This window comes from Lissotriton vulgaris, chromosome 4_1 (genome assembly GCF_964263255.1).
Source record: "Lissotriton vulgaris chromosome 4_1, aLisVul1.2, whole genome shotgun sequence".
Classification (NCBI taxonomy): domain Eukaryota; kingdom Metazoa; phylum Chordata; class Amphibia; order Caudata; family Salamandridae; genus Lissotriton; species Lissotriton vulgaris.
Window position 1 is genome coordinate 2134297995 of NC_141691.1, and position 8740 is coordinate 2134306734.

Here is an 8740-nt window from a genome sequence, read left to right on the forward strand (position 1 = left end):
AATAGGAAACTGCACATAGTTTAGCCAGGAAACTCCCAGGTAACGCCCGCCAGAGACTTGTTCCTGAGGAGTACGCTATGGTAGGACAATTCACATGCAAATAGAGTTACTTGGCAGTAGCACTTTCTCATTGGCTTACACGCCAGCTGCTCTATAGCCAATCACTACCGAGCAGGAAGTATGGTAGGATAATTCACATGCAAATAGAGTCACTTGGCAGTAACATTTTCTCATTGGCTCACACGCCAGCCGCCCTATAGCCAATCACTACCGAGCAGGAAGTATAAGAGGAAAGGCGGGTTTTACTCGCAATCCCTCACTTGAAAAACGGACACCCATAGAGAAGCTACGCTGAAGCTCGTACAGGTAAGAACAACTAAAGCAGGGCGTCCCTGAACGAGTTAGACATTAAAATCTTTTAAATCTGTTACTAATTAGAGCTCTATCCTTACTTCCATAGGGGATACTACTATTTAAAACACCCCTGATTACAACCAAGACTAGGCAGCTGACCACGCCTTCCTAAACTATTGTTTGAAACCAAGTCGACCTAAATTTTGGTAAGAATCCGTCAAAGAATTCTCTTACATCCAGGTGTCTCATTATAGCAACCAATTCATCAACATAGTTGTTGACTTTATTTTAAATAGTTTTTGCCCTTCTTTCTGTTTACACCGTAGAAAGGTATACAAGAGCCATTTCCAGATTCAGCCCAGCCTTCTAACCTGACGCCTGCCAGAGAGTGGTTGGCCATTTTTACACAAGTGTCCAGAGTTGGACGGACTCGAAATCTATCCCCTTATCAATTTGGGACAGAACTGTTAAAAATTACCCGCAGGTACGCTTTCTAAAATATAGAATTTAAGAAGTCTTAAATATTAGCCATGATAGACTCAACAAAATGGTTACATGTGCTTCCCCTTGTAGATGGTAAAAAATCCCACGATTCCTGAGAATCTCAGCCATCACAACCTATAGGAAATGCCACATTAAGGAAACCTACAGGTATGCTACTACTAATAGGTGTAGAGAAAATGATACTTAGATAGGAATTTCTCCATTAGTCTTTCCCACTATAGAGGGTTAACTACTCCTTTATCTTATCCATCAAACTAATATCCCTTAACATGGGATATCAATTGAAACCGAACACCAACTATTGATTGCAAGAAGGTTATTAACCCAAATGTGCAGAGAATCTCTAATTTCATACAAGAAATAGGTGATGTTTCCATTTATTCTAAGCATAACATTGTGTGCTTATATGACAGATAGATTAGAATCACTGTACCAGATGGAATTTAACTTGTTTAGCAAATTAGATCTCTAATTTCATGTGTATCCATCTTAGGAGACTGATGAGGATCCGACTGTATGACAGACAACGCAAATAACAGTCTTGATAAAGGTGGCACCGAATCACACGTAAAACCACCGAAACGCGTCGACGCAAGTTCAAGTACAATTCACGCTGTTCCTCTCTGATGTATATAAGATTGTGAGGTTATAACACCAGGGCAGTTTGAAACTTTATCTGAGAATGTACGCCTTGTAAATTTTCAAGTCTTATGTTTTACAATTTAGGTTTGTCTGTCCCACACTTTTGTGCAGGTCACAAAAATATATATTTGTTTTTAATTGTGTGTTCATACTATTTTACAAATGTACTGTATGCTATTTTAATATTTGAATAAATTGTTATGTACTCTTTATGTTGTGCACATTTTTAATTTAAGGAGCATTATTACACTGTGTTATAGCTAATTTTCTAGCTTTTCTTGTACACAAACCCAAGGGAATCAATCTGTTTCTTACGTAGGTCTAAAACCCCAATTCCCTTGCTCGTACCAAGGGGTTCCTCTCTATCTTCACATGCCATAATCATCCATACCATTTTTTTTTCATATACTTATCTTCAGCATTGCTTAGGCTACAAATATACTGTTCCTTCCAATACTCCTCTCAGGCCACTCAATGTCTATTGTTTTTCTTTTTGTTTTTCAAATGTTCCTACTGCTAGTGTGGTACCACTCCTACTACCACCACAACAATGGAATTTCTGTCCTGGATGGATGCCATGGGCAACCGTAATCGCCATTTGCCATGCAGCCAGCGCTGTGCCTAGCTCTATTCTCAAACACAAATCACAGGTAAGATAAGCATTTTTGGGTGGTAGAATAATGGGCTAGGACTCGGAGGAGAGGAGAGACTGACAGTAGTACTAGTAAAGTACTAGTAGGCCAAATGAATTCACTAACTCTGTTAGTGGCACTTTTGTACATTTTTGGCCGTTTTAGATAATTCATGCTGGTAAGTTTGAGGAAACCAAACGTGCAGTAATCCCCGCCCACCACCCCACAAAGTAATATGAACGCATACACTATGTTGAAGTATATAAAATAAATAATTATATAGTTACCCTAACAAAAATAAACTAGTCCAAAGACCCAAACCACCCCCTCCCTAACTCCAACAAATGTCCATTTCAATGTCCCGCAAAAAGTCCCACAGAATCCCCAACTTCCAATTCCCCCCCCCCTTCAACAGTCTTTAAAAAAGGGGAAAGGAACACAGTCACTTCCGGCGGTGTCCTGTGGACAGGTGGTCCCGCAGCTCTCTGCGGAGGTCCTGGAGCTGGTGCTTCTGCTTCTCCACCGTGTGCTCCAGGTAGTCCACTCGGTGGCATAGTCGGCGCAGTTGTGCCATCCATGCTCTCGGGGGGCAGCTGCTGGTTGTTGCAGCTGAGGGACGGCGGCGGGAGGCTGTCGAACCATGGCGCCGTACTGGAGGCTGCTGGCTGCTCGACCTGGGGCACTGGAGGAAGATGCAGCTGTTTCCGTCTCCTCCTCCTGTTCCCGTGCCCACAGCCAGCGATATTCTGCGCAAATGGCCTTCAGCTTCAGGGCCCTGGCCTGGACAGCCATCTCCTTTCTGGTGAGCTTTTCAGGAGCATCTATATGAAGAAAGAAAGAAAAATACTGTAACCAATACTCTTTAACAATAACACAAAATAATTCAACAGAAAGTTGTCTCACAGTAATACTAGCAACTTGCAAGCACAGTATAACATTTTGGCATGTATCTTTCCACCGTCTTTGTAGGCATGTAACATTAGTGGGAGTTTCAGGAATTCTACTAGCAGCACTATGGACTCACTACATAGTCCGAGAGTCAGAGAGTGCACCACTCATCTTCTTTTTTCTCTAGTTTTGCAAAATAAATTACTTGTACATTAACTTGTGGTTGCCGGCATAATACCAGCTCAGTCAGCTTGCACCCAAGAAAAACAGACACAAGCCATGATGACGCAGACTCATTACTTTAAGCAGTACATGCAGGTGGGGATAGGGAAGGTCTTACTTTTCTATAGTGGTGGCACTGGCCATACTCGGTTACATCAAGGGCTACTGCTCAATGTAATTTATATTTCGCACTGCCCCCCCGGGCCTTCAGTACTACAAGAGGAAAATTAAGATTATTCATTTCTGATCATGTATCCAGCCGATCACATGATCTTTGCTTATATGATGGATGACTTTAGTTGCTTTGTATTGATAGATTGAGTGAACAACAGCGATAGTCCACCTATGATTGACTCAGATGAAAAAACATTATTAACATAGGGAGTGAGTGTGGTACCCATAATTGCCGGAGGAAGGGACTTGGCTTGATATAATTTCAACTATACAATACATACACAATATATGCTGTGCTTGCAAAGTAAACTATTGTACCATTAGTCAAGGGAGATTTTCTGAACAATCACAACTTCTAGTATTTGGATTTCCTCTCTTTGCTACTCTGGCACGGACATGCTGTTCAAACAAAGTAACACTCTTCATCCACTGAGCGTCTGCTCTACATACACCTCTGCTATCTATGAGGAAAAAGATACCATCCATGCTTCCAAAGTAAACGTCTATCATTCTACTAAATGTCTAAACTATACCGACTTTACTTTTTCTTAACAACCAACTAACACCATTTTTATTTGGTAAACCACCGTCTTGACTTGCATTTCACTTTCATCCAAATGATATATTGCAATGCACACCACACATGCATTTTCTGATTCACCCACACAGGAAGTCATCTTTTCTTTCTCCTCCAATCATCCTTGCTTCAAGCAGCCATGCATCTGATTCCTTCCTATCAGCCACCTCTGCATGCATTCAAAAACACGTATCATTCTTTACAGTCATAAATGTTATGACTTGCTCGTCCTTCCTTACACCCTTCTTTCCCTTATAGTTCATCACATCCCTCAAGTTCATCTGATCTGACTTGGCTTTAGGAGAAAAGTTTCACAGCTGAGTTGAAGTCAAATAGAGGGGGCCATTGCTTACTCGAGAACTACTGCCGATAATGCTATAGCTAAGTTAAGGGTGACTGTCTTCTCCGTGATTGGCAAAATATAGTTATAAATTAGTAACTGTTCATAACAAAACAGTGTACTTCTACTAGTGTACTGTCTAGTGTACAGTACATCATACACCCCTTTGCGAGCCTACTCTAAAATGTCTGCCCCTGCTGAGCCATCCCCCGCAGCAGCTCTTCCTGGTGGCACTTGTGGCGCCGCCGCATCCGCCCCTGGAGTGGACCCCTCCGTGCTGCTGGCCCTGGCACTGGTGGTGGGAATTGCCGCATCCGATGTTGTAATGACGCCTAGAAAAAACATGTCGTATTTTTAGATGCCATACACCACCCCCTATTTCGTCTAGTAATGGAAGAGAAAATGTTAATACTTAAACAATTTTTAATTATTGGGACTGAAAAAAAGTCACGGTTTAAGGAAGGGTGTTAACTTATTTGCTTAGCCATAACATGCAACACTTTTTGGCACAACTGATGAATGCTTGCTTTTAAACGTGCAACATTTTTTTAGTTACAGACAGAACCACCTACTCCTCATCACCACCAGGAGGACTTAAAGTTCCAACAAGGTGAGGGCTCCGAGTCCCGCACAGTTACTATTACTAATTAGATGTGTTAAGTTGAAGTATATACTAGGGAAGGGTGTTTAACGTCACCTATCACCACTGCTCGATAAGAATACTGTGGTATTAAAAATAAAGAAATTGTTTTTTTATTTTTTATTTGAAAATAAAACTTTAAAACTAAAAACACTGTGTGGTTTTTGTTCACAAGTGGGCGGAAGGGTTTGCAGTTGCACTACTGCACTTTGCAAGCATGCTTCCGTGACTCTGATAGGTCGGGACTCGGAAGTCTTCTTCTGTTCGTCTGGGTCGTATAATCATTGGTCTGACACACTAGATAGTCGGTCAGGGGATTGGGAGTTCAACTTCTGTTCTGACTGAGGTATGTGGAAATTCGAACTGCACCTATCATCAACAATGTCCTATTTCTCTTGTCCATACTTCTGTATGTGCAGAATAGTCCCTGAAACACTAGCGGTATGGTATGTGCAACTATCAAATCAAAAAGCCAACTACTAGCTTATTCTTGGTGGACATTGACATTTTGTTGTTGGAAATTGTCAAAGCACTAACATTAGGAAGACTGGAATAGACAGCAAGGGCAACCCAGAGGACTGCACTCAGTGCCTCTAGCGCTATTGCTGGATCAGAGTTTTTTTAACACCGTTTGCTGACTGGGCAAGCTTAGCTACCTACACAGACCGACTCATAATAAAAATAGTAAATAGTAGTAGCACAGAGAATGATAGTAGAGGCAGGAAAAGAATGTAGAAACAGTCTACAAGAAGATCAAAGACTATTTTGTAAAAAATAGAATTAGGAAACAGTTTGTAAAGAATAGGAGCTATAAAAGTTAGGGAAGTATAATTATTAATATTAACAACAAAACAACTTACTGGGGCCAGCAGAAGAGCCTGCAGAGGACTGATCCTGCCCACCTCGTTCCGCCAGAGTCTCAGGTGTGGTCTTCTTGCCCCTGGGAGGTGCTGATGATCATAAAATAAACACAAACATGGATGATTTTTTTTGTTGAAATATTTGATTTCTTTGACCACAATCTAAAATTATCTTGGGGAAACAAATTACCAACAATTGCACTACATGTATTGATTGACCTATCTGATCTGGTCAACTAGGATAGATAGTACAGTATTGCTGGATTCGCAGACCGTCTACTTAGCAAGTTATGTAAATCACTAGCTAAACCAACAACAAAAAGGTTCTACTACGACTGCCAGCACTCAGCAGCACGCGACGTGACAGACAAAGTCTGTCATCATGATTGCAGACCACTAAAAAATGTCCTACTACTAAATAACAAGTCATAATATACTCAACTTATTAATCCACCAATATGTCTTACTGGCAGCAGGAGTAAAAACGAAAGGACTAGACTTGAGTCTCTAGTCTCTCTAGCATTATGCAGTTCCACTCAAATGATCATAAATTTGCAAACAAGTAAGCATAGGAGCAAAGCCACTGAGCAGGCGAGCATCTGCAATCACAGAAGCTATTTAAACATCAATTTACCTGCAATGTAATCTAATTGGCAGCATTCTTGCTCTTCGGGAAAAACATATATTAGCAAAATAACACAGAGCAGAAGAAAACAAAGTAGTTATTAAATAGCTACTCACCAAGGCCCGGGATCTCCACGCCCAGCAGGTGGAGCAGGTCTTGCTCCTGGTCAAGGAGGTCAGCCCACCGGCGCGTCATCTGATGGTAGGGACGCCGGACCCCTGACTCCCTATGCATGGCCCAGCACACCTTATCCGAGAGCTGGCGACACTCCAGGAGGCCATACCCTGAACCCGGCCTGCCCCCTGCTGCCACAGTATTGGGGAGGTGGTGCTGGTCCTAGAAAATCATTGCGGCCACCTCCACCACGCTGAAGATCTCCTAGGCTGCTACTTGCTCCCCCCTTAATCGTCCGCAAGGGAGCGGGGTACGGGGTGTGGGACCCTTCCACTTGTTCGACCCGGCTCCCTTTGCCATGGTCCTGGACAGGAATGGAAACAATAGAAAGAGAATAGAGAAAAAGTAAATAAAAGAAAAGAGTTAAAAAAGTAGTTTTAAAGTAACCAAAAGTAGAAAAAAACACAAAATATAGATGTAGAAAAAGAGAGGAATAGATCATTTGTAAAAACGATCAAAACAAATTCAAAGAAACAAAGGATTGCAAAGATTACGGGAGGATTGAAAAAGCATGCCCAGAACCATAGCAATGAATGAAAAACAAAATTGCAGCGCCCATTGAGGACCGCGTGGGTATGTTTGCGTGATATTTCCCCCGCGAGGACGCACAAATGTACGTGACCACGTAATCACGCCCCGCACACAACGCTAGAATGCAACTAATGCCCAGAAACAGAAATACACACGCAAACAAGATGGCCACGCCAATGTACGACCACATGGGTAACTTCGCTGTTGGCACACTGAAAGAGGCCCGCGAACACGCAAAGCGCTCCTCAAACACGCTAAAAACAATTCACAAATTCGCTGATTATGTGGAACGCAAATTCACTTTAGCACGATTTTGCGTACCGCGAATTCGCAAATTTCACCCATACTTAAACTATATAAAAATATTGGATATTTTTCTAAACTGGTGTGGTGTCTTTTTGTATTGTACTGTTGGTAATGTGCAAATGATTTAAGCACTGCCTCTAAGATAAGCCTGACTGTGCGTGCCAAGCTACCAAGGAGGTGAGCAGGGGTTATTTTAGGAGTGTATCCCCCTTACCTTGACTAGATGCAAGGTCCCTATTTGGAGAAAGGTACCTACCTCTGCCAACTAGAGAACACCCATTTCTAACAAAGTCTTTATTCATAAACGTGCTCTCTGAGGTGGCCCATTTGGATGTAAGTCTTATCTTACCCCAGGTGCTTGAATAGAGATCAATGATTTACCTCAATAAGTGTGGCTGAATGCCCAATTCATTGCAATTTACCCAGAGCATACCCCATTAATATTTTCAAATGTTGTAATAATCAATAAAGCCTACATAGATTACTGCAAGCATTCTTTAATTGCCAAGTTGTCCGCTACTAGAGTTCACAGCCCATGGAGATTGTCCTCTGTACTGCATCATTTAACAAATCCTATTTGAGTAAAAGGATTTTGTTTTTGCTCAGTAGCCCACTTGTTCGACTCTTTTAAAAGTCACTTTGCTATATTTTGATTTCAATATCCAATAATGCAATGAAACAAAAGTGCTGAGGTGATCTACTTGACCCTGACCAGGAATGAGCCTCTCCCTGTATCTGGGAAGATATCATTTGCAAAGTATGCATCATAGAGCGATCCATCAGCGATTTAAAAAAGGAGGCAGGGGTGCTATTAGGGCAGAAGCACCGTTGCAACGAGGAGATTTATTCACTTGTTGCATATCTGACAGTGACACAACCACATTTGCCTTCACTTCCCCTTTATCATCGGATTCCGCTTCTGTTTGATACCCTTGAGAGCTCATCAATCAAGTCAAGAGGCTCTTATCTATTGAACCATATTTAAAGAGACAGATAAATACATTACTTGGCAGAATCCAATTTACTAGTCTCAAAACAACCTAACCAATAATAGGGTAAGTATTAGAAGCATTGAATTTACAATTAGCACACAACTTGAACAACAGTATGAACAGTTCTGGACTTTAGAGTGGGTCTGATTTACCATTCTCGACCCTGTTAAACTTTAGAACTCTCAGAGTATAATTTCCATAGCCTAAATCAATACAAAGTCAATTAAATCTATATAGAATACTTAGCCATTAAATATGTGCCTGTAGAAAATTATGAAA

General features: G+C 41.5%; 1 long non-coding RNA gene across 1 annotated transcript; it reads left to right on the top strand.

Moving 5' to 3' along the window:
* Positions 1–481: 481 nt before the first annotated feature.
* Positions 482–1704, top strand: LOC147725224 (uncharacterized). Its single transcript, XR_015310132.1, has 4 exons — positions 482–560; positions 681–838; positions 928–1005; positions 1352–1704. It is a non-coding gene; the product is annotated as an uncharacterized LOC147725224 (long non-coding RNA).
* Positions 1705–8740: the final 7036 nt, after the last annotated feature.